General features: G+C 40.5%; 1 protein-coding gene across 4 annotated transcripts in view; it reads left to right on the top strand.

The window, feature by feature from the left end:
* LOC147726079 (uncharacterized) overlaps positions 1–27,719 on the top strand; it is a 602,042-nt gene that overhangs the window by 444,960 nt on the left and 129,363 nt on the right. The gene's annotated exons all lie outside the window — the stretch shown is intronic.

Genomic DNA, 27,719 nt, shown 5'->3' with positions numbered 1-27,719 from the left:
AAAAAATTTTTTTTTTGCCCTGCTGGAACCTTTTACAACCTCCACATAAAACCTAGGGGGCCAGGGAGGATCTACTATGCCCCCTTATGGAAATTTCCCCCTTTGTTTTGGCCTCCTCTGTCTCTCGATCCTACCGAGAGACAAGATGGCGGCCGCACCGGACTGTTTAGAATGTTGACAGACACCGAAGAGCCAATCAGCTTTCCGTGCGCAAAGTTCCGTTACGCGAAAAGTACGCGAACCGGATCGCTGCCCGGACCGCTGTTACAGATATATATCTTATTTTAAACGTTAATTTCTCAAAATCCACTGGAGCACATATATTGAGACCTAGCAAAGGCACATCGGGCTAACAGTCCCTACAATTTTGCCAAGTTTCGTGCAAATCCATTCAGCCGTTCGGGCTAAAAGTGAGGCCAACCGCCCTATGGAAATTAACATGGGAAAAACGCGTTTTGGGACCCCCCTTTTTTCTCAGCCCCCCCTTGCCAAACACCCCCCAAATTTTCAGGGGCTGCTCAGAAACAAAATGTGCCATTTTCCTGAAAATTTCAGCCGATTCCGTCCACAAACGCCAAAGTTATTAGACATAGAATTTTCAGAAATCCCATAGGGAAAAAATCCTAACTATATATACCTACTGGCGACCGCCAGTAGGTAATATATATATATATATATATATATATATATATATATATATATATATATATATATATATATCTATAGATAGATATATATATATATATATATATATATATATATATATATATATATATATATATATACACCACCAGAAGGAAGACGGACCACGAAGACTCAGCATCAGAAAAGTTTTTATTCGGTACACAGAAAGCAGCTACGCGTTTCTGGCAAATTATGCCCTTGATCACGCTGCAACATGTAATGGAGACATAATGCTTTTTTAAAAGCAAGGTTAGAAGGGAACACCCCCTCACAGTGACATAGGGCCCGATGTAGGTAATTCCTATTTACCTACTCTTAAATACCGAATCATACCGATTCGGTATTTAAGAGTAGGTAAATAGGAAGGGGGCAGATGTAGGTAATTCTTATTTTAGAATTACCGAATCTGTAAGATTCGGTATTTACCGATTCGGTAAATACCGAATCAGTATTTCCTATTGATTCCTATGGGCCTTGAAGCCCATAGGAATCAATGGGAAATACAGATTCGGTATTTACCGAATCGGTAAATACCGAATCCTGCAAGGGTGAACGGGGTGTCACTTTGACACCCTGTAGCACCCCAATTCCAGGCTTGTGTGCCATGTGGCACACATACAGGCCCTAAGGGCATGTCTGTGTGTCACATGGCACAGGTGTACATGCACAGATGTGCATGTACACCTGAATTCAGTATTTTACCACCCAATTGTATTGGGTGATAAAATACTGAATTCTAAAGGCCTGTAGCACTGTAAACAGTGCTACCTACATCTGGGATTTACCGAATCGGTAAAATTACCGATTCGGTAAATTTACCGATTCGGGAAATGTACTGATTCTGTCAAATAATGGCCCCTACATCTCAATTACCAAATACCGGTCGGTAACGGCCGAATTCGGCCGTTACCGACCGGTATTTGGTGACCTACATCAGTCCCATAGTGTGTCATGTGACAAATAGAAAGTGAAAACATACTGCCTCTATTTAGTCATTGACATAACAAAAGCACAGAATTTTTTTTTACCGGATAAATCCCGGATTCTTGCATGTAAAATGTGGGAGTTGAATAAACCTACCACATATTAACACCAAACAAAGAAGCACAATCTAACTGTATAAATACAGAGTTCTTGTAGGACGTGTAAGCATTACCACATACAATCTGAAACACAAAGTGCTTGTCTAATCATATAACAGAGGCAGATAATAAAGTGCTATGTGAGAGTGAAATAAAGTGGAAACATTTGAGTATGTCTAAATTCATGAACATGATTCCTCACTCTGTAATAAATAGTATAAAATAGTATCAAAAGAATGTGATAAAACCCAATAAACACACCTAAATTTATAATATATGCACATATATACAAAATAATGTATAGCTTCATATATATATACACACAGAATAAAGAGTAAAAACTGTAATTAATATGAAAATGCATGTATATAAATTTGACCTCCGTCAAAGTACAAAAGTAGAAAACCTTATAGAAAAATAGAGATGTATATAGATACACATATAAAAATATATAAATGTCTATATACAAATATCTATAACAAGGAAAAGTACACAATCAGAATGACATCGAACAAAATACAATAAGTAAGATAAACATACATATATCATAGCGTTCACATTTCAATCAACATATATTCTATGGTCAGCTCAAACTCATTAAGTAGGATTCATGAGTGAGAAACAGAAGTAGGACCCGACCTCTACCTCGAGGGAGGAAAAGTAATGTACCGGGTCCAAAAATATTGATGTATATGAAATTACTGATTCAAAACAATGCATTACAAAAAGTGATGCATTTCATCAATATTGTTCAATCCATTCGGCCAACGGGTATCAAGTTCTAAGATCATCTTGGTTTCCAGCTGCCGTAATAGTGACTCCCTGTCCCCACCTCTTTTGAGGGGGGGTATAGCTCCAATCACAAAGTATCTTAAACAGGATAAGTCATTATTATGTTTTCTTTTAAAGTGACGGGCTACAGGGTACGCTGGGTCACTGTGTAGTATGGCGCGTAAATGCTGTAAAATCCTCACGTGTACCTGCAACTTGGTGCTTCCAACATATCTTAATCCACAGGTACACGTCAGGACATACAGGTCAAAGTCAGTCTTACAATTGAAATTGCCAGTGATCACTTTAGGTTCTACATCAAAGGGAGTTGAGTAATGTAGAGTGTTAATACCGAACCTGCACGCGCGGCAGCTGGAACATTTGAAAGAACCCCTAGAAGGTTTCAACCAGGGAGTTTTAGACTTCAATTCAGGGGCTGCTTTGTCCAAAGCAGAACCCATACTTTTGGCCCGTCTGAAAGTGATGATAGGGTTGGCCGACAACTTAGTGTTCAGAATGTGATAGCTAAGCACAATGGGCCAATTCTTTTTTAGAATTGCTTTTAGTTTTCTGTCCTCACTACTAAAAGCAGTGATCATGCGTGGACCATCTTCTAGGATGAAAGAGATATTTTCTTGTTCTGATTTTATCTGGGATGTTGGAAATAGTCTCTCTCTGGATCTGAGTTTATATTTTTCAACCGCTTTATATATATATATATATATATATATATATATATATATATATATATATATATATATATATATATATATATATATATATATATATTATTGCATGCAGTTTGAAATCAGTGTGTGTGATTAATTAATAAGGTACAGCATGTCTATAATTGACATGTTGACATCGATGTTTATATTTATAATTCTTGAGTCATATTGCTTATTTATATACAGCCCACAAGCTAGGGTCATTCTCACTTCTAACTCATGGCCAAGCAGCAAAAGACTCTAGACACCCTGACCAGACAAATGGATAGATTGATGGTCTGACACATTTTGTTTACATAGTTGAGTGCTATTATGTGTGTTTACCAATACTACACACATCAGCAGAGATGGGAGTAAATCCAGAAAATCTGGCTCCTGAGTGAGACACATTGTTAAAGGCTTAACACATTTTATTTTCTTATGCAGAACCCATGGACAGACTTCCAAACAGCAATGACACTACATGCTACACAGCGTAGCCAATGGCTGTAACTCTTTGAAATGATATAAGCAAAGGAGAACAAACACAGACTGTGAGCCTCATGTGAAATGGCCCTAATGGATACATGGATGTTATATATGTTGTACTTCCTTTGGCTTATGATGAAGAAACAAGCTAACACTGGCACTTCTTATAGGTCAAGGCCTCTTTTTTGTGTTCCCCTTAGCTGAGGTAAGCAAGAAATATCCTGTACAACATCCTTACATTTTCTGTCTAGTAGCTGGGAAAAAAACTGACCACTTTGTATGCAGTAAGCCACATGCTATTGAAGAATGACTTTGAAGAGTACATACTCAAGTAAATTACTAATTATTTGCATGTTATAACTTATAGAAGATGTCATCTGTATGATCATTCTTGATGTTGCACCTAAGGCAGAAGTCACTCTTACACCTGAAATGTGTGACCATCTTGTTCCATGTGGCTGCATCATTGATAACATGAAAGAATGGCCAGACTCTATTTTGCTAATGCTTCACAGCATCCTAATATTGAATCTAAAATACCACATTACAGAACTATAAATGCACATAAACAGTGATGTTGCTGTCAGACGCATTTGGTCATAGGAAACGTATGTTTATAAAAGGTTGTAGAGAAGGAAAGCCAAATGACATTTTGCATAGTCCAAATGAAGTACGGTCACAATTTGAGATACAAAACTTAAGTGTGTACTACAGAATACTAACATTAACAAAAAGGAAACATTATGACAAGAACAGATGAACTAGATCAACTATATGATATGAATGATATGAATTGGCTTTTATAGAGCGCGACTTACACTCCATTGAGCATCTTGGCGCTAGTCATTACGTGTCACAGATGAGAAAAAAAAGGGAGAGCTACCCAACAAACCAGGAGAGGGGGGAGAAATATGTGGGTCGGATAGGAGTATGTAGAAAGTAAAGTTAAATTAACGCTAGACAGAACGTGTCAGTGGCATTGGCATTGAAAATCCATGTTTTAAGGGCCTTTCGAAACAGGTTCTCTGATGTCCGAAATAGAAGACTGCAGTTGTTTGTTATGGGGTTGCTCTCACATTTCAAAAGGCAGCATTTATATTCATCATAATTATTAAGAAGTGTAATTGAAGTCTTCTCGTCCAGACACCTTTCTGAACGTAACACACACACAGACTCACAGATTTCCCAACATGTCTTACATTTACCATTCTTTCCATTACAGAGAAACCTCATGATGGAAGATAGCCATATAATACTTTTCGAGCCAATAGTGCTCACTAAAGCTCACCACAATGTCCCGCACCACAGCACTAAATGCCCCACATAAGTCCTACAGGAGTTTTCGGATTTGATCCGATTGAACTTTTCAAATAACATAGGGCCCGACTCACAAAAGTAACCTGAGACAAAATCCTAACTTTACGACTTTCAGTATTCACAAAGGGCTTTTTTAGGAGTAGTAACGTTAGTATTCCTAACTTTGCAACTCCTAAATGACCTTTGTGAATACCAAAAGTTGTAAAGTTAAGATTTTGTCTCAGATTACTTTTGTGAATGCGGTCCATTGAGAGTAATTTTATATCAAGATGCATAGGAATTCTCCTTCAAGTTCATATTGTTGAGGTGAATTGAAAGGCCATGTTCCCTCTAGTCCCAGCTATACAAAGTCTATATAATTATGATCCCAGGTATGGCAAACAGTATGTTTGATATTTAAAACGGACCTATGTACCATTGTGAATGTGCAACACATGCTAAGTTATTGAAGTGCTTTGTTTCATGAGTAAGGATAAACCAAACCATATTTTTGATACAAGTGGCATTTATGAAAGCATAACACAATCTGTCATACAGATAAATCCTGCAGTGAAGACAATCTTGGAATTTGGGGGAGGTGTGTTAGGCCTCACAAACTGCACCACAGCTAACTTCATTATGGATTATGTGCCTGTCTCATAGAATTTTGCATACTCTTATACACCCCCTTTCTAACTTCATACTTCTCCAAGTTGGCTTGCTGTTCTACATGGCAATACATGCAGTATGTTTGTGTGAAGCAAGATTTGTGTGCTTCACGGATGACCCAGTGGTATATAGAAATATTACAAAGACACATACACATCTGTACTGTGTGGTTTAGTATACCTCTACACACAACCACATCTTGATTCATGCTGGTAACTCAACTGTGAGTTACAGGAAATTCTTCATGACCTAAATATGTGGCATTAATTAGGTAACTTACACAGTTTCCCTGTGTGTACTTTCATGTAAGTTTTACTTTTAAATGTATGTAAATACTCACTCATCACACTTGACACAGCACAGAGGCAGCATTGCTGGAAATCGCTAAAGCAATTGGGTTGAGTTTGGAAGCCGGTCTTAATTTGGCTTTGGCGCTGTTGGACCTGTCAGCAGCATTTGACACGATGGGCCGCTGCATCCTGTTAAAGAGACTAGAACATCTTGGTGTGGCAGACAAGGCCTTTGGCTGGCTGAGATCATTTCTAGGGGAAAGATAGCAAGTTGTATGGATGTAGCCATTTTCATCTAAATCAAAGCAGATTTCTGTACCGAGCACCACTTTTTAAAAAAAACATTTAGCTATCTCCCCAGGCGTATCTGGTGGAATCGTTCAGCATTGATATTGTTTCCTTTGGTGGCAATTTTCAGCTCATAATAACCTATGAAGGGGATTCAGTCAGGGCCAATGAAACTTTGCATCTATGCCTAAATGAGATTCTTGAGTGACTTAAACAGAACAAACTCCAGTGCAACTCCGAAAAGACTGAGGCTTTGCTGTTTGGATCAGATCCTCTTCCGGGCCGGACAGGGGGTTAGCTGAGCAATGTTTCACTGCCTCCACCCTACACAGAGGTGGTTAGAAAATTAGGTGTTATGTTCAATTCAAATAAATCTTTTAACGCCCAGGTCTCTTCAGTGGTGCAATCCTATTTTTGAATTCTTCACTTCCAAGTTACAGTGATTAGGACTTTGATTTTGTCATGGTTGGATTAGGTGAATGTCATGTACCTGGGTATTCTGGAATGTTCAATCCAACACTTATTACTTCTACAAAATGTGGTGGCCCATATACGCTTTCAAGGCATTCACCTGGATCGCTTTTTTGCAAGAAGATCCATTGGCTCCCAATGTACAAGCGAGTGCTGCTCAAGGCAGTATTTCTGACACACCAAGCCCGTAATGACAGGGGTCTCTTGTACATGAATGAAAGGATTAAAGCTTAGAATCATGCAAGATTGCTGAGCTCTAATCAGGCTGGGCTACTGAAGGTTCACCGCTTTAAAAAACAATGTAGAGGGGGGTTTTGTTCACAGTCCTGGCTACAGGCCTGTGGAACCAGTTGTGGAGACATCTGACGCAAATGTCTGAGTTAGGTAGAAATTAAGGGTCTGGGGATTCTGGTTGGGTGCTGCTCTTCAGTCTGTCAGTGGATGCTGTTGTTCAAGTGAGGGACACTCTTGGAGTAGCTGTGTGCTATACAAATAATCACCTTTCATTCATTCATGCATGTAGCAGTTGGTTTATGGCCTTCTGCAACTACAACCTTGCATCACGCTGTATGATGCATCTCTTCCCTATGCATCATGGTACGCCGTATAGTAAATCTGGTGCATTGATGATGCTAAAATGGGGTGCAATGCATAACAACACATTCTCATGCAATACTATGCAACTCAGAGCTGCATGAATCATGTTAAATCTGGGTGCAATACAGCAATTTCCTGTAAGAGTTAGCAAAAACAAATGAACATATGGGGGAACAACTGAGCACAAGAACATAACACTGGCACAATGCAAATTAACATAGAGACTTCAACACATACATGTCCGACCAAAAGCAGCATATTACTTTCAGTTTCAATGTTGGTAGCATACCTCTCTTCCACCACTTTGGAGTCTAGTCAGCCTAAAACTATGGTGTTCTGCATGCCCAGTCTAAGTAACAGTAATAGTTTCAACAGTGGTTCTGTCGGGTATGAAAACAATTGCTTTAAATTTTGTATATATCTTCAACTGTAATCAAAATATAACTTTATTACTTATTATGCTACCTCGATTAGGTCATTAAAGTGCAAATCCAAACACAGAAAAGGGTCAGTATGATTTTTAATTATTAAGTTATTTTTTCATTCATGGTTTTGTTTGTTCTTTTTAACTGACACCTTGATATATGCATAAAAATTACAAAATACGGCGCAACAATTCAAATTAGTGAACAAAGTGATATAGCGTGAAAGAATTGTGACACAGTGACATAATAATTAGTGATCTATTTACATGTGAATGAAGGGATATTGTAGGGGAAGAAAAAGTTAGAAAAGCCGATTCTTGCTTTACTGGTACTCCAATCCAACACGCTATGTTAATTAGCTGTGGTGTGTTGGGCATGGTTAACTGGTCCTTTGTGAGATTCTGTCGACGTTTCGACCCTATGGACACCTTATTTGCGGGTCTCTAGCGGGTCTTCTTCAGGACGGGGGCAGGGAAAGGATTATTGCGCCTGTTGGTTCAATTAAAAATAAAATAAAACCATCAGGTTTGGATTTTGCACAGAATTTGCGTTAAAGAGAACTATTTTTGGGGGTAGAAAATTTACCAGATCTTCATAGGTCAGACATCCCGATGTTCTAATTGATCAGGGTGTCCTCTTCTATGTTGACGAATCTATACGACCAAACATAGTTGTCAGGATTATGCTAATTATACATTCTCGAGGAGATTTATTTAAGCCCCACAGGTGTTGTACACTCACCTATTCAGAATTGGCCTTTTGTATTTATCCAGGTTTAATCAAATCCAAAGTCTAAGTAACAGGCCATACCAAATAAAACATCTCACACTCCTGCAGAAATTCTGGAATCTGGACTGATGAGATAGATTGTTTAAACAAATAGGTGTGGTTTTAGGTTATTAAAAAGGACTATACAAAATCAAAGCTTACTGGACCATGACCACTGTGTTTACAAGGCACAGCATACAGGCATGTCAATGAAGAAGACACATTGCTTCTCTGTCAAAGCTACCCTACCTTGCAATAACCTCACCCTAAAAGTCTGCTACACCTGGAACTCCATGTGATTAAGATACGAATCATAACTCTACCTCTTCTGAGCCCAATGCATTACTTGCCTTTTCTCCCCTGATATTGCTGTTCATCGCCTTATCACCTTCCAAAAATCTGAGTAATATTTACCTCTTCTATTCAAGATGAGCATAAGCAAGGCTTTACCTCCTTTAAATGTACCTAAAAGGTGTATCATTATTATTATTTATGGATTTATAAAGCGCACAGCTACCCAACATGGTTGCTGTTGCTGAGAAGGACCAAATGCAAGCCACAAGTTGAGGGAGGAAGCGCAAAGGAGTTACACATAGTTATACATCCTAGAGCGGCTCCGTAACTCTCTCCCCTTAATCTCCTGCAAATCCGAAGAAAATCTGATGGTGAAGCCGTGCCGCAGAAAGAGGTGGTATAAGGGCTGAGTCGCCATCGGTGTGACCCTTTTGAGGATCCATGGTCGGATCGCAGACATTTTCATTCCGTGGCCTGGTGGAAACAATTGACCTTCTGAAAGAGAGGCTTGCTCTTCTTCCGCTGCAGGTAGCTTGATTTCCTGAACTGCACCTACTTCGGAGGAACAACTACTATTGTGGGGAGAGGTGTGGCGCAGCGGCCAGGGTGACTGAGGCTGGACACTGGTGATAACAGTTTGATTCAGCTCCGGCTACAGGGGTCTGACCAACACCATGCAACTCTGGGCAATAGCTCGCTTACTCTTCCCAGTGACCCCCTGTACAAGTACTGGATTTAATTTTTTTTACTTATTGTGGACAGTGGTTGCAGCTGTTGTTGTCCAATTATCTGAGTTTCCTGGGTTGATTGGGTACTGCTTTGCAATATTGATAAGTCAATTTCAACATCACTACTCGTTGGCACTGTCGTGATGAAACCGGGTGCCTCTGGGACCGAATAGGCATGGGTCTAGGTTGGTGAGGTGGGTCCACTGATGTGGGGGTGCTTCTCCCAGGTGGATCCCCAGACACTTCTGCGGCAGGTGCAAATTTGGGTTTCCCAAAAAAGATCTTGGTCGGCACACCAGAAGTGGTAAGTAGCACTTCCTCCTTCTTCTCACTGGCAGCGTTCTTGGTACTGGAAGACCTGTTACCTTTCTTTGGGGCCATCTTCTTCAGATGTCAGCAGCACGTATAGGCACAAGTTGAAGAGAGATATCTGTGGTCACACGTCAAGTGACGTCGTGCGCAGCAGCACTTCTGTCTGGCAGTACAATCGCTGATGACGGCTCCTCCTCTTTTGTGCACCTAAATACAAAGAGGCAAGAAGAACATCAGTGAAAAACTGTGGCATATATTATTGTGGTTCAATTTACTACTGTACAAACAAACAAATATAATATATACTTTAGTGTGTGGTCACACGTGTTAGTGTTATTTATTATTAATAAAGTGTATTAACTCAGTTATTAAAACAACATAACAACAGTGTAGTCATGTGTGGAACTTTGACAACAAGGGCTTTCAGGTGCTCAATCAGAAAGAATAGGAAATAAGAACAAAAACAAAAATACAAATGTAATGGAACCTGTATTGCATTGTTATTTGTGAATGTGATTATGCATCACGTGGGATGCAGTATCATTCAGGAAGCTGCAGTTGGCAATGGGGATGGAAGCAGTAAGCCGAGAGGAACAAAGGATAGACATGTAGGCCTGTGGCATTAGCAGCACACTAACTACCACTGCAAAATGGCCACCAGCCACATGGTCACTCACACAACAGCAAGTAGGAGGCCTGTAAAACAATTAACTGAAGCAGGCCTACATCTATATGACCAGACAAAGGAGGCATGCTAAACATCAAACCTTTAATGCAACAATGCAAAAAAGAAAATTCACAGGGCTAAAAAAGGTTTGGAAGTTACACAACAACGACATCACACATATCCAACAAAGGCATTTATTTAACACACAAGAAAAAAGTAAAATACCCCCCAAAAAACAATTTTGCAACTCAATCCAATGCCATCCATGCCCTAAATGATGTTACAATTCAACAGACACCACGGAAACAGGATTACATGCACACATGAGTAGTTTTGGGCCTACTGGCTAAAAATGACCCATTGGCAGACTAGGGCCTAGATGTAGTTAATTTTATTTTACCACTTCTTAAATACCGAATTTTACAGATTCGGTATTTAAGAAGTGGTAAAATAGAGGGGGGGGTGTAGGTATTACAGAATCGGTAAATACCAAATCGTTAAGATTCGGTAATTACCGATTCTGTAAATACCGATTAGGTAATGCCCATTGATTCCTATGGGCATTGAAGCCCAAAGGAATCAATGGGCATTCCCGAATCGGTATTTACAGATTCGGAAAATACCGATTCCAGCAAGGGTGCAGGGGGTGTCACTTTGACACCCTCTAGCACCCCGAATACAGGCATGTGTGCCATGTGGCACACAGACATGCCCTAAGGGCATGTCTGTCTGTCACATGGCATAGGTGTGCAAGCACACATGTGCAGGCATCCCTGGAATCGGTATTTTATCACCCAATTGGATTGGGTGGTAAAATACTGAATTTGAAAGGCCTTTGGGACTCAGAAAGTCCCACCTACATCTAGAAGTTACCGAATCGGTAAAAATATCGATTTGGTATTTTACCGATTCGGTAAATTTACTGATTCGATAAATTTACCGAATCTGTAAAAAACCAATTTACCGGTCGGTAAATGGCCACCTACACCTCAATTTACAAGATGTGGAAATTAAGTGGTTGGGCCAAAGAGGATTAAAATGTCACCAATTGATACCATTGGTGAAAATCTTTATGCATTTGCCAAAACCTGACCTGTTAATTGTGCACTGTGGAGGTAATGATTTGGGCACTTTGACTGGGGTAGGTCTGGAGATGCTTTTAAAGGACACCTTTGAGCAATTAATGGCACTTTTTCCTCAAACTGCCTTGGTATATTCCAATATATGCCAAAGACAGAAATGGAGGTGGTCCAACCAATTTTGTCCACAAATTGAGAAAGCGAGGAAGCATGTAAACAAATCTGTTTCAGCTTACATGAGAGACCATGGAATGGGCTCCTTGTACAACAATAACTTGCGTTACTACATGCAAGATAACTACAGAGGAGATGGAGTTCACTTCTCAGAAGAGGGCAACAGAATGTTCATTCTGAATTTAAGACTGTGCATTGGAACCTACTTATAAGTACCTAAATGTACCATAAACCCAAAAGCTCTTCTCAGAGCTACCCTTCATCTGATCACTCACAATTATTATTTTTCTCTAACTTTTTTCTGTAATTTTCAACAAACTACGCTCAAAGAGCGCTACCCGGTACGCGAACTGGAAGCTAACCGCGCAAAATTTCAAAAAAAAAGTTTTTTCTTCGCACATATGGTCCTCCTCAGCCACCCTCAGAAAACCTAGGGGGTCAAAATACTTGTACCGTGCCCCCTTCTACCCATTCTGAACATTCTTTACCCTCCATTTTATATCTTAATTCGACCGAAACACAAAATGGTGGACTCCCGTTACGCTCCTAGTTCGCGGACCGGACCGCTTCCCGGGAAACGGTCCAAAAAAAAGGTGGGAAAGTAATTCACAGAAAAACGACTGGAGACACTCTCACCAAATATAGATTAGCTTATACTACATAACAATCCCTTTCTTTTTCACAAATTTGATTGAAATTCCATTTAGCCATTAAGTCTATAGACCTCTCTAAATACCGTGAGGTAAATTACTTCACAAAACACATCTGAAGTGTTAGAATTGACAACCAATGAAAATGTTACTTTCATTTTCTACTTTTATAACCTGACATTTGATTGGTTAAATACCTGAATATATATAAAGGAAGAGAAGAAAACACAGCCATTTTGACTACTACTTCTTGTTGTACATCACATTTCAATAGCTTCCAAAAACTTCAACTTCTTTGTGAAGGTAAGTTATAATTTTTAAAAATGAAATATATTGTGCACTATAACTTAATATAGTAGACTTTTTCTGATAGATATACACTATCCCTCTGTAGTAGTTATGGATTTAGATAGACTTCTCTGTTATAGTTATGAATGGAGTTAGGCTTCTCTTGGTTAAATCACATACACTTTTTTATAGTCCTATTTCCACTCTGATACTATACACTACCAAAAGAAGAATTCACAGATAAAAACTGCCTATCTAACATTAATCCCGACAGTGCCCTATCTCTACTAATATATATTTTTTTATTCAAAATTTCAGGCAAAATGGAAGGCGAGCAACAAGTTACATTTTCAATTGAACTGAAGGAGAGCAGCCAAGACAAAATTGATGATTTTATGGATCAAAGTAGAGACCACAAACTTCTACAATGTGTTAAAGCAGTGGATAACCTGCTTCAAAATGAGAAAATGTTACACCCTATATTCAATTTTGACATTTCTGACACTGAAATGTTAGAAAGTTTAATGAAGTATGAAACACAATCAAAATAAAAAAGAATTTAAAAATAAAGAAAAAAAAAAAAAAAAAAAAACAACAAACAATTAACATTCAGTATTAAAAAAGTCTATCATTCTATTATCCTTATAGTACGCTGCCCAGAACGCTTTCCGGTTTGCGTACTAGGCGCTCACCACGCAAAAAAAAAATTTTTTTTTTGCCCTGCTGGAACCTTTTACAACCTCCACATAAAACCTAGGGGGCCAGGGAGGATCTACTATGCCCCCTTATGGAAATTTCCCCCTTTGTTTTGGCCTCCTCTGTCTCTCGATCCTACCGAGAGACAAGATGGTGGCCGCACCGGACTGTTTAGAATGTTGACAGACACCGAAGAGCCAATCAGCTTTCCGTGCGCAAAGTTCCGTTACGCGAAAAGTACGCGAACCGGATCGCTGCCCGGACCGCTGTTACAGATATATATCTTATTTTAAACGTTAATTTCTCAAAATCCACTGGAGCACATATATTGAGACCTAGCAAAGGCACATCGGGCTAACAGTCCCTACAATTTTGCCAAGTTTCGTGCAAATCCATTCAGCCGTTCGGGCTAAAAGTGAGGCCAACCGCCCTATGGAAATTAACATGGGAAAAACGCGTTTTGGGACCCCCCTTTTTTCTCAGCCCCCCCTTGCCGAACACCCCCCAAATTTCCAGGGGCTGCTCAGAAACAAAATGTGCCATTTTCCTGAAAATTTCAGCCGATTCCGTCCACAAACGCCAAAGTTATTAGACATAGAATTTTCAGAAATCCCATAGGGAAAAAATCCTAACTATATATACCTACTGGCGACCGCCAGTAGGTAATATATATATATATATATATATATATATATATATATATATATATATATATATATACACCACCAGAAGGAAGAAGGACCACGAAGACTCAGCATCAGAAAAGTTTTTATTCGGTACACAGAAAGCAGCTACGCGTTTCTGGCAAATTATGCCCTTGATCACGCTGCAACATGTAATGGAGACATAATGCTTTTTTAAAAGCAAGGTTAGAAGGGAACACCCCCTCACAGTGACATAGGGCCCGATGTAGGTAATTCCTATTTACCTACTCTTAAATACCGAATCATACCGATTCGGTATTTAAGAGTAGGTAAATAGGAAGGGGGCAGATGTAGGTAATTCTTATTTTAGAATTACCGAATCTGTAAGATTCGGTATTTACCGATTCGGTAAATACCGAATCGGTATTTCCTATTGATTCCTATGGGCCTTGAAGCCCATAGGAATCAATGGGAAATACAGATTCGGTATTTACCGAATCGGTAAATACCGAATCCTGCAAGGGTGAACGGGGTGTCACTTTGACACCCTGTAGCACCCCAATTCCAGGCTTGTGTGCCATGTGGCACACATACAGGCCCTAAGGGCATGTCTGTGTGTCACATGGCACAGGTGTACATGCACAGATGTGCATGTACACCTGAATTCAGTATTTTACCACCCAATTGTATTGGGTGATAAAATACTGAATTCTAAAGGCCTGTAGCACTGTAAACAGTGCTACCTACATCTGGGATTTACCAAATCGGTAAAATTACCGATTCGGTAAATTTACCGATTCGGGAAATGTACTGATTCTGTCAAATAATGGCCCCTACATCTCAATCACCAAATACCGGTCGGTAACGGCCGAATTCGGCCGTTACCGACCGGTATTTGGTGACCTACATCGGTCCGATAGTGTGTCAAATGACAAATAGAAAGTGAAAACATACTGCCTCTATTTAGTCATTGACATAACAAAAGCACAGAATTTTTTTTTACCGGATAAATCCCGGATTCTTGCATGTAAAATGTGGGAGTTGAATAAACCTACCACATATTAACACCAAACAAAGAAGCACAATCTAACTGTATAAATACAGAGTTCTTGTAGGGCGTGTAAACATTACCACATACAATCTGAAACACAAAGTGCTTGTCTAATCATATAACAGAGGCAGATAATAAAGTGCTATGTGAGAGTGAAATAAAGTGCAAAAAAAGGAAAAAAGGCAGGAAAGGGAGCAAGGAAGTTCAGTACAATACCATTCATTAATCAAGGGACTGGGAATATCATGACATAAAGCAGTTTCACAGGTCCCTGGAAACATTTGAGTATGTCTAAATTCATGAACATGATTCCTCACTCTGTAATAAATAGTATAAAATAGTATCAAAAGAATGTGATAAAACCCAATAAATACACCTAAATTTATAATATATGCACATATATACAAAATAATGTATAGCTTCATATATATATACACACAGAATAAAGAGTAAAAACTGTAATTAATATGAAAATGCATGTATATAAATTTGACCTCCGTCAAAGTGTCATGTGCTTATCTAGGTTCCTGATCGATACTGTGACCTTATGCCCCTATTCGGCTATAAATCCATTTATTCCCTATATTGGCATAACCGTTCAAGTGCGATTTTCTGTAAAGTCATCTCTGGCCTCACACGAGCAGAGCCACAGAGCCACATTCCAGCATGACTCTCTGCTACTTCCTTTGCGACCAATTAGTGCAATGACAGAGCAGCAGTCACTATCTGATATTCCTAGATAACACTCCGAGTTCTTCAACAAGATAAAAACTTAGCAAACCTGGAAATCCCCGCTTGCTATGTTTTGATTAGTAATAGAACTCTAATGAGCAACTGATAGCTGCCACTTCCTAGTGACATCTTTAATTGACGTCTTATGTCCAGCAAACTTGCGTCAAACCCGGCACCTGTCAGGTATAAATATTACCAACGTTGCCTTAAGCAATGCGAAGCTGTGAGCTGTGAGAGCGAAGCTAACTGCTGTTGAGCACTCTGTCGCTGCAGCCTGCTATCCTGTGGTGGTGAAGCTACTGATTACCATTATCGCCGCTACAGCGCGACCTATGGTGCAGTACGCTTGAGGAGCCGTGCAGCCGTCCTCTGCGAAGACATCCAGCCCAGCTGCCCGCGGACGCTGTCACCCCTCCTTCCTCCAGACGCGCTGAGAGAAGCCGCTGCCTTTCTCGTGCAGAGAAATCCAGTCCCGGCGCTTCCAGTTTACCCTCGCAGGTGACTGGGATATCGAGAGAGACCCCTGAAGGAGATACCAATCCTCCATCATTCTATTCAGAGGTATGGTGTTGACTAAACCCTTAGAAGAGAATTCTTGAAACAAACCTTGGCAAAACCAACTTAACTTAAGCTACTTACTTACTCCCCTTCTCACGTGTTAGGCCTAGGTCAGGCACACTGGGGTAGGCTTAGTTAGAAGCACCAGTTGAGTATGTTAGCCTAATGTATATATGACTGTATAAATGTTTTATTACTTTTAAACCATTGTATGGCTAAGAAACCATATCAATGCTTTTACAGTTCTATTTCGCTATTCTTATCTTACTGTACGTACTTTTTATAATAACAGTTATTGCAATTGTGGCAATACATTTCTCTTGTATGAGAAGAAAGACTGTTCAATAAATGTTAACCTTTATTGATACACGCCCGTCTCTCTATTCTCTACATACTGTGAAAGTAAACTGCACTAGACTGACTGAGTGAAATCTATGTCTATTGTTTCACACGACCCTAGAGATCGACTCTTGATCTGAGGAGCAAAGTTGTCATGTTGCACGGTTGTTGGAAAGCTGAATCCCTTCTTGTCTGTGCCAAGGAAGCTGATCACTTCCTATGCAGAGAAGAAAGTTTCCAGTGACCTCTGAGCTAGTTGGTAACACAACCCAATTAAGTTTAGCATAGTCAGTGGAGGCCTGGAATATAAGCAGTTCCACGTCGATACTACTGTTTATGTTATTCCAATGCGCAGGGCCTAGTGGGAAACTAGGAACTACACTACATGGCGCCCTAACGTTTGGTAAGGCGATAAACTAACGCAAGACTTATAGAGTAACTCAGTCGTGCATATTTCACACCCCTTTCTCCCGTAAATACTCCAATAGACGTCTGGAGTGGGTGAAAGGTTAAAATCCGCCCGACCTTAGTAGGAAGAGATTCCTATGTAAAGCTCTGGTTTATTCAACGTTGAAGGATACAGTGTTCCAAAATATTGTGCATCTAATCTTTGTCTCCTTGGAGACCTACTCTGCAAAAACTGCATTTATACAATGTCAGTAGAAAACAACGGCACCACTGGGGCCGCAGTAGATGCGACTCAGCAAGGTCCCGAATACACAGACCCGGATGCTATTATCATCCCGGTCCACTTAAGAAGATCTATAACTTTAAAACTTATAGAACATGGACTGCCACCTCAAGGTGGTACAGTAATTTTCGTGATAGAGGCTCACGAGTATCGGCAGACAGAGGTATTCTATTCATGGATAAACTTTCCAGCGGTAAACGCTATAACACAAGAGTTTCACTATTACAAAATAGAGGAACCTCCGGATGAGTACGCCCCTTTCGAGGAGGTTGAAATTCCACTTAAATTTCAAGAGCACCTGCTCTGGTTTAATGGCGCCCTAAAACACAATGATCACATAACTAGGCTCGGTCCACTAGGTAGACCAGGAGCCACGTGGCCGGTTCTAGCCAGCTACACACCACATCCTGACATTATAAAAATGTCTAGAGAAGAGCTGTTAGCACAGCTAAACACATTAATAAAAATACATAGGCAATTAGTCCAATATGTAATGCGGACTGCAACAGTCCAGCCAGCTGTTAATTCACACCAGCTGACCCCTCATCAGGGGAACACAAATAAAATTACACCACAGAACATACAGTCATGTCTTGGTAAAACACCCGTGAAACGGGAACAAATTCCTTTCTGGTTAGCCCAGAAAATCACTCAAATAGAGGCAGTATTTCCTGATACTACCCCTATTGAGAAACACAGAATCTTGACCATCTGCCTTCCTATGGGAATCGCACCACACGTGGAGGACTGCGACACTTGGGGTACAGTCTTTGCTTCCATTTACACAAAAACACACGGTGTTCCGTCTATGGCGGTAATACCAGACGTGCTAAAACAGATTCAAAATGAATTCGGTCCAGAACCAGCTTTAAATCTAGGTATGAAATTACTGAAAGATTTCAAGCAGGTCACGGCTATATTATTAGCCAATGTAAAGGGAGAAGCAGCATCTGTGGCGATTCGCCAGAAGTTGAGGGAAACAGATATAAAAGATCCTGTTGAGCTTGCAAAAATCATAGAAAAATGCTATGAAGAATTAGGTAGAGACAGCTTGGGTGGGAAACCAGTTAAGCCCCAACTGCTCGAAAATCCAGAAAAATTATTTATTAAAAATAATTTAAACACTCCTAAAAAGAGCTGGGATGGAAATAAACAATCCACTCCCAAGGAAAAAGTTTTCCAGTCCAGAGGAAGGTCTCCTCGACGGAGGGAAAGAACTCCGACTCGAGAACGCCAGTCTCCCCAACGGGAGCCCTCTGAGAAAAGATATAACCTTAGAAATAGGGATAATATAAAAAGACCTGATAGATATCAAAGTATTGATACACGTCCCTCTCGATCTTTTCCACAGAATTCGGAAAGAAGAGGACGGTCAGACCCAGGAGAGCACACCAAGTCCAAAGACAAGGAACCTGCTCAAAATAAGAAATCTCAATTTCAGAAAAAGAAGGTAGCCAGTATTAGAGTAATCAACCATGCCGAGAATACTGAGGACACAGTTGAAAAACGGGGAGTGGGCATTGACAATGTTGGACAGTGCAGCAGAAATCAGTATAGCGCGCAAGAACTTGATGGGTCATCTGGAGACAGTGGACACGAATGAATACATTCAGGTTGAAACTGCCGACGCCAGACTTAGCGAGCCCCATAAAATATACGAAATAACATTGCGTATGGAGGGTGATAAGACTAGGAAAATTAAGGGTCTATTTTGGGATAAGCTCTCAAAAGGCTATGATATTCTGTTAGCTGAAAAAGATTGGCCCCCGGAGTTTGTCAGGGAGTGCCCTCGTGGCGAAGAAGTGATTATGCCTGCCTTCTCGAATCACATACCGATTCATAAAAAATACACATATGCAAGGAAATGGGCAGTAGCCCAGGCACCTGCATTGTATAAAAATCATGTAGGATGGGATGAGGATTCAACGCCTCACAAAATCCAACTAAAAAGTGAACCAACTGCCCAACGGCAGTATCCCATAAAGCAAGAAGCTAAAAAACAGGTCAGGGAGATCTTAGATCAACTTGAGTACCAGGGGGTGATTGAAACATGCACCTCTCAAATGAACAATCCTTTGTTTCCTGTCTCCAAGCCAGACAATTCATATCGTCTAGTTTTGGACTACAGACATCTTAATACATGTTGCAAAACTTTTGCAGTACAAAACTCGCATAGTGCAGCCCTAATGAATAACATAGTTAGGAAAAAATATAAAACGACATTAGACATTTCTAATGGTTTCTTTTGTCAAAACATTGCACCAGAAAGCAGATACTTGACCGCTTTCTCCGCATTTGGGTCGCAGAAAAAATTCTGTCGACTCCCACAGGGGTTCAAGAACAGCCCAGGACTATTCTCAGCTAGGGTAACAGAGTTACTACAAATCTATGATGATGAAGCATTATCTTACGTAGATGATATTTATCTCACAGACGACGACTTGGATACTCACTTGAAAAGAGTGAACACCATTATACTTGGGTTCGCAGCAGAGGGTTACAAATTCAACTTTAAAAAGTCTCGAATTGCCCATCTGACAGTACTGTTTTTAGGGTACGAATTATCAAGTGAAGGGAAAAGCCTAGCGGACAACTTCTTAGAGAAGTGCGCTGTACTCCAAGCTCCAAAAACGCTGAAGAATTTACAATCAATACTAGGTTTTCTGAATTTCGGAAGAACTTACATCCTAAATTACGCAGAGAGGGTTAAACCTCTCTACGAACTAATTAAACCTGATTTAAAACAAATCAATTGGACTCAAAAACACACAGAAATTTTGAGATCACTGCAAACAGACATGTTAGCAAAAACAAAATTAGATACACGTGACAACACGATCGATCTTGTAATCCGAGTCATCCCAGGAAGATGCGGATTCACGTACCTGACCTCTAATGAGGGAGAAAAGGTACCAATTTCAATTAAATCTCACTTGTACACACAAGCAGAAAAAATATTCAGTCACACAGAAAGAACTGTGAACGCAGTGCAAATCGCATTAGCAAATGAAAGAGAACTAGCACACGGCAAACGGATTAATATCCTTACAGCGGAATCCGCCTTCGAAGCGCTATTCAGCCCAGTAAACCTGCCTACAGTGTCACTGGATCCGAAATGGATACAGTGCATAGATTCTCTAGCAGCGGAAGACGTGAAATACTATTTCGCCCCGCAATACGAAGAACTGAATGATTTAGAATATGAAGAAGAATATCCTCTGCCAATCGAAATCCTGCCTCTCCCACAATACGCATGTATAATCTATACAGATAGCTTTGTACAGCATTTTAATGTAGAGAGTAAATCCTACAATGCAGCATGTGCGATTATTAAAGGTCGTTGGCTGTGCGGTAAATTCAGACCGAAAGTAACAAAAACTGAATCAGTAAAGTACTGTTCCGTTCAAAGAACTGAAATCAGATCTTTAAAGATGGCGCTCGAAAATGCAGAACGCGAATTCCCCACACTTATCGTGTGCGATTCTCATTTTTGCGTCAATTCTTACAACAACAAACTGCAGAGTTGGATCGAAAACGACTACAAAGATGACACAGGTGCCACAATAAAGCATAAATTGCTTTGGGAACAAGTAGCTCTTTTACACAAAGAACTACAAAAGACTCACGTGATTCACGCACAGAGTCTTCAACGTGATGGCGTTCACGTTGCAGGGAATTCATTGGCTAATACAGCCACCACGGAAGCAACTAAACCGGCTTCCGTAGCCACAAAAAAGCGTACAGATAAGTATATAGACGGGGAAACCATGCTAGCAGTAAAAACGACCGTAAAAGGCGACTGTGCAGCACTACCCGTAAACTATCCACTCAATTATGCATACATAATCGATGCAAACTCCGTTCCTTTTGCTCGAATCCCTGGAGTGGGGGATAGAGTAATTCCAAACATGAACAGGAGAATATTTTTAATAGCAGACGCACACATGGGTTTGGGTCTAAGGCACAGAGAGATCAAGGAATCACTGACTGAATTACAATCAGTATTCTGGTGGCCGGGAATGAGTGTAGAACACCAAATATATGCAAACAACTGTGAAAACTGCAATAGGGATCGCAGTAGCGAACCTTGCTACCGGCTACCAATCAGAAAGAGCGTAACGCTGCCTATACCCCGTCCTGCGTCCTATTAATAGTTAAGACGAAATGCACTTAAAATAATGAGGCCACCAGCACTCGGCTGACGCCTAGAACTGTTATAAAAGATTAGCGAGTCCATATCGGCACATACGCAATTACCACGTTCCATTCTGACCAGGGTCCTGCTTTCAGCTCTCGAGCTTGTGGGGGGGCCATGGCTAGCATGGGAATTGGGTTGCGGTATTCTTGTCCGTCGCACAAGTGTGGTAGAAAGAGAAAACCGGGACATAAAGCAATCTATAACAGCGAAGGTATTAGGTTCAGGCGCTGGGTGGGTCAAACATTTAATAAGTGTCCAGACTAGTCTTAACAACATGCCAAGAAATTCTCTAAAAGGTTTCAGCCCATACGAACTATTGTTCGGAATAAGAATGCGCGTTCAGGACCTCGATAGTCAGATGTCAGTGGTACAAGAAGAAACAAAGCAGTTTGAAGTAAAAGACCGTTTGGCTGTTTTACAGGAACTGAATGAAACAAGAAAATCATTAAGCAACATAAAGTTAAAGCAACAGCCAAGTACCACTGACGAGGCACCACCCGCAACAGCCCCAGCAAGGCCTGTCTGGATTCCAAAGATTGGGGATCTAGTCAGAGAAAAGATCGCGGTTAAGAAGGAATTTGGGCCTTCTTACAGAAAAGCAGTACCTGTCTTAGCAGTCACCGGAACAAGATCAGTTGTGCTACCGCCCCTTGCTGGTAAAAAGGAGAACAGAGTCGTGTCTATCGATCTGGTAAAACCACAAGCATGTGGCCTATAATCAACAGTAGGCCCAGTGGACTCCCAAGAAACAACAGAATACCCAAACTTGCAACAATCCAAGAGGTTCAAACTGAAAGACTAATCACATTCGATCAGCCTGCAGTGCACAATGAAGGACTATGCAATAATGCCATGGAACTCGTGCCTCTTGAAACACAGATTGAAACAGTTCGTCAAGAAACAACACCAGTCTACAATGATGTGGCATCAGAAAGTGCTACCGAGAGACAGATTGAAAGAACAATCCCATCAATTGACAGAACTGCCTCTGGTTATTTCATCAACTTCGACAACTTCTCTGAAGATTTAAATGACCCGGAAGTGATGCCAGAAACAAAAAAGATTTCTAAAGAAAATGAAACAGGACTCCTTCAACAAATCAAAGAACTATATCTGGATTCACCGTTGATTGAGCATTGGATTATCTCAGGGGTATTCATACTCCTACTATGCCTAATTTTAGTTTTAATTTTAGGGAAGTTCATTACAATTGAATGGACACAGCAAGTCAGAACATCAACCTAGTCCTGAAACCACACAGATCATCCCACGTGAAGAAAAGAGAACTGTCAACAGTAAATGTCACAGCAATTCCAATACCTGGTGGGGTAGTATGGGAGAAAACAGACTATGAGATCTATGGTCCGGTCGAAATCCTGAAGTATCCTCATCAACTAAAGGTTTCCTTAAGTGACTTTGTTACACCTAGTACATTCTCTGATGATTGGGACTTTAACAGTATTAATGACATGATGTCTGATTTAGTAATGTCAGCTAGATTCACAGATCATGATTATTTACAAGGTTCATCTAGTTATGAGCAGTTATTCTGTTACACCCACTATGGGGATCATTACTTGCATAAATCTGCACAGCCTAGAAATGTTTTTATGTATAATCAATGGGAACATTGTTCTACACCACCTAAAAGCAGTTCTAAAGCATTTTTTGAGAAATTCAAATATTTTTCAGGGTTTAACACCAGTGATGCAGAAACGTTTTATTATAAACTGTTAGATAAAACAGGAATGAAAACAATGCTGACAAATTCTAAATTGATATATTCAGAAGCATTTTATGACAAAATGATGACATTTGGTTTTGATTATTGGAAAAATAATATTGAAACGAAATCAATTTGGGGTACAAAAGATTGGCAGGTGCAAGGCATAGAAGCACTGTTTAGAACCTGCATGATACCAGAACAAATGTTATTTTTAAATGACACTGTACACCAAACATCCTGTCTTGGCCTAGCTAAGAACAAAGAAATGAAAACACCGTCTATACCAAAGCCAATAGCTGAGAATACAACTGCAGATAATGAGTTAGACGTGTCACACATTTTACATTTCAACAGAACACATCCTGATTGGAAAAAGTGGTTAATCTGGCCTACAGACACAAATAGCTGTCAAGATAGGTTCCTGAATAAAACACAGGGTTTAAAAATGACCAGATTAGACTCAAGATATTCCCAGAGACAACATCCAGGAATTATAACCACATACAGTGTAGGCAAACTCTGCCTAGAATGGCTAACTACATCCACACTGGCTGAAATTAAGCAACACTTGTCTTTGTTAAAAGATGGTGCTGATTTGCGCGATTTCATTCTTGGACCACGCAAACAGCGTCAAAAGCGTTTCATAGCGACCAGCATCTATGCAGCTTACAACGAGGCTTGGAAAGTAAAGCAAATTGAAACTGCTGAAAAGATACGAGAAATTGATCGTATTAATTTGGAAAAATCACTTTCTGTAGTAGACAATGGGTTAATGACTCTGTCTTCCAGAATATATTCTTTGGACAATATTGTATCATCTGCCTTTGATGTGATAGACAGAGATTTGCTAATGTTACAACATGGCCAGTCTCAATTACGCTCTATTATAGAATTAGGCTGGACGCTGCAAAATCTTCGTTCAGGCTATGTGCCTTGGCGTCTGATAAACACAACGTCATTATTTTCCATTTTTAACCTTACTGATAAACAGATCAGTTTGGCACAGAAAGGAGCAGACTATACAATTTTGAGCATCGAGAAACTCGAGAGATTACCATTGACAATGTCAGAGAGTCCTGTCATTGAATGGATAATACACGGAATTATCACAATTCCGATAACAACTTTCCGCTTTAAAAAGTGCCTTGAGTACATACCTGCTGGCCAGTATGAACAATTGGGTAAGGGATATGTTAAATCCGAATGGAAATTACCATACACTCATTCTTGCTATAGTGACAGCGACAAAAATGTATTTCTTAGTGGTGACAACTGTAAACACTCACTAAGCGGTATACTTTTGTGTCAGGGTATTAATTTACACGGAGCATGCGATGGTAATTCAAACAACCTTTCATGCCACCAGCTAGTCACACCTGCAACTCAGATAGAGCCCTTCTTTATGCAACTCGCAAACGGGAGTTACATTCTTAGAACGGATCACAGGTGCTGTGGCCTCGCGCCCGGACTAAGTTATCTAGTAGAAGTAACGTCCATGGTCAAATGTTGTATGCAAGCATTGTTCCCGAGCGGGCCTCCAGACACAGTGACTCCCCTCTGGCCTCGTCTGAATCTCTATTCTATACGAATTGATACATTAAGCAAAATGAAATCTGTGCTTTTACAGACAACAGTGCCTATAACGTCATCTAAAGAGACGTATGATCTTCTAGTCGCAAGGACGGCTACTGAGGTCCATGACCTTTTATCAACAAATTGCCCCGTGCATTTCGTACAAATGCTCGACCAACTCCTTAACATGTCTAGTGCTACAAGCATCCCAGGCATATTTAAGACAGTCTTTACGGGACTGCTAACACCCTTCCAGGCAATTTTGGGAATCTTTCCTAATTTTGTGCACTCCATCTTTGGTGGTATTCCACTATTTTTTGGACTCATCGCAGGGATTCTATTTTTGACCCTTCTGCTACGTTATGGCAAACCTCGGCTCAGACATAGCTCCCATGGGAATGGAAGAGACAATCCTAGCAATGCGCTACAGGGACAGGATAACTAACGTCCTCGGATTGGCCAGGCTGAGAGATCTAAACATGACCTGGTTCCTTTCATTCAGACCGATATGGCAAAATTGCATTTTACCTGTGCTACGGTGTATGCTTTGCGGCGAGGAATGCGTGTTGGACATCTGTCTTTCACTTCCATCAGCTGTACCAATGGACGTCGATACTTTGCTAAGTCCAATAACGGCTCACGCATTGTGTTGTCCCCAGCGGCTACCAATCCTGATGACGGCATTCGTGGAGACTCCTGTACTACAGCCAAGTGGTAACAGTGGAGCGAGTGACAAAAGCAACATCATCCAGGTACAACGTTCTGTGAGCATTGCTGATCCTGTCTTCGATGACAGCAATCATTCTCACACCTGCCAAGTTACAGCGCTATCTAATTTGGTTGAACTATCACCTGATTTTGTAGACCAATTCTTTGCGAGCCTGTCTGATACGATGTTCTCACCCACAGAGAAACAATAACTTTTGAAAAGCTTTCCGACACTCGGCGTTCCCATGAACTCTGAATTTGGCCTTCAGTTTTGATCAACATAAAACTGCCAGGAGCTTTGGTAAACTGATTTTTCTTTGAATTGGACAATTTTTTTAAAATATTGACCCTCTCTTTTTGGCACGAAAAATTATTTGCTTAACGTAAAAACTATTCTTAGAGAACAGAAGCTTCACACTTCTATTTCTAAACACATCTAGAGACATAACAACATAACACCAGCCTCTAGCACACATATTATTACAATGCATTTTTATGTGATGATTTATCTCGCATTTCTTCTGTCAGAGATACTTCATGTGTAATTCTTTTTGCATAATCGTTCATTGCCTTCATATGCAATACCTTTTGAATGATTACTATGCTTTAAAAAACGTACAGTACCTAAATTCCATGTATTACGAGTACGCCTATTTCGAATGCATTTATGTATTTTGGGGTGGGCTATGTTACACAATGTTACACATGCATCTAATTGCTTAGTTTTAGTAATTTTGATGGACATGAATTCGTGGAGTGGGTGTCATGTGCTTATCTAGGTTCCTGATCGATACTGTGACCTTATGCCCCTATTCGGCTATAAATCCATTTATTCCCTATATTGGCATAACCGTTCAAGTGCGATTTTCTGTAAAGTCATCTCTGGCCTCACACGAGCAGAGCCACAGAGCCACATTCCAGCATGACTCTCTGCTACTTCCTTTGCGACCAATTAGTGCAATGACAGAGCAGCAGTCACTATCTGATATTCCTAGATAACACTCCGAGTTCTTCAACAAGATAAAAACTTAGCAAACCTGGAAATCCCCGCTTGCTATGTTTTGATTAGTAATAGAACTCTAATGAGCAACTGATAGCTGCCACTTCCTAGTGACATCTTTAATTGACGTCTTATGTCCAGCAAACTTGCGTCAAACCCGGCACCTGTCAGGTATAAATATTACCAACGTTGCCTTAAGCAATGCGAAGCTGTGAGCTGTGAGAGCGAAGCTAACTGCTGTTGAGCACTCTGTCGCTGCAGCCTGCTATCCTGTGGTGGTGAAGCTACTGATTACCATTATCGCCGCTACAGCGCGACCTATGGTGCAGTACGCTTGAGGAGCCGTGCAGCCGTCCTCTGCGAAGACATCCAGCCCAGCTGCCCGCGGACGCTGTCACCCCTCCTTCCTCCAGACGCGCTGAGAGAAGCCGCTGCCTTTCTCGTGCAGAGAAATCCAGTCCCGGCGCTTCCAGTTTACCCTCGCAGGTGACTGGGATATCGAGAGAGACCCCTGAAGGAGATACCAATCCTCCATCATTCTATTCAGAGGTATGGTGTTGACTAAACCCTTAGAAGAGAATTCTTGAAACAAACCTTGGCAAAACCAACTTAACTTAAGCTACTTACTTACTCCCCTTCTCACGTGTTAGGCCTAGGTCAGGCACACTGGGGTAGGCTTAGTTAGAAGCACCAGTTGAGTATGTTAGCCTAATGTATATATGACTGTATAAATGTTTTATTACTTTTAAACCATTGTATGGCTAAGAAACCATATCAATGCTTTTACAGTTCTATTTCGCTATTCTTATCTTACTGTACGTACTTTTTATAATAACAGTTATTGCAATTGTGGCAATACATTTCTCTTGTATGAGAAGAAAGACTGTTCAATAAATGTTAACCTTTATTGATACACGCCCGTCTCTCTATTCTCTACATACTGTGAAAGTAAACTGCACTAGACTGACTGAGTGAAATCTATGTCTATTGTTTCACACGACCCTAGAGATCGACTCTTGATCTGAGGAGCAAAGTTGTCATGTTGCACGGTTGTTGGAAAGCTGAATCCCTTCTT

Source organism: Lissotriton vulgaris, chromosome 3_1 (genome assembly GCF_964263255.1).
Source record: "Lissotriton vulgaris chromosome 3_1, aLisVul1.2, whole genome shotgun sequence".
In the NCBI taxonomy this organism is placed as follows: domain Eukaryota; kingdom Metazoa; phylum Chordata; class Amphibia; order Caudata; family Salamandridae; genus Lissotriton; species Lissotriton vulgaris.
This window is presented reverse-complemented; position numbering and strand designations above follow the sequence as displayed.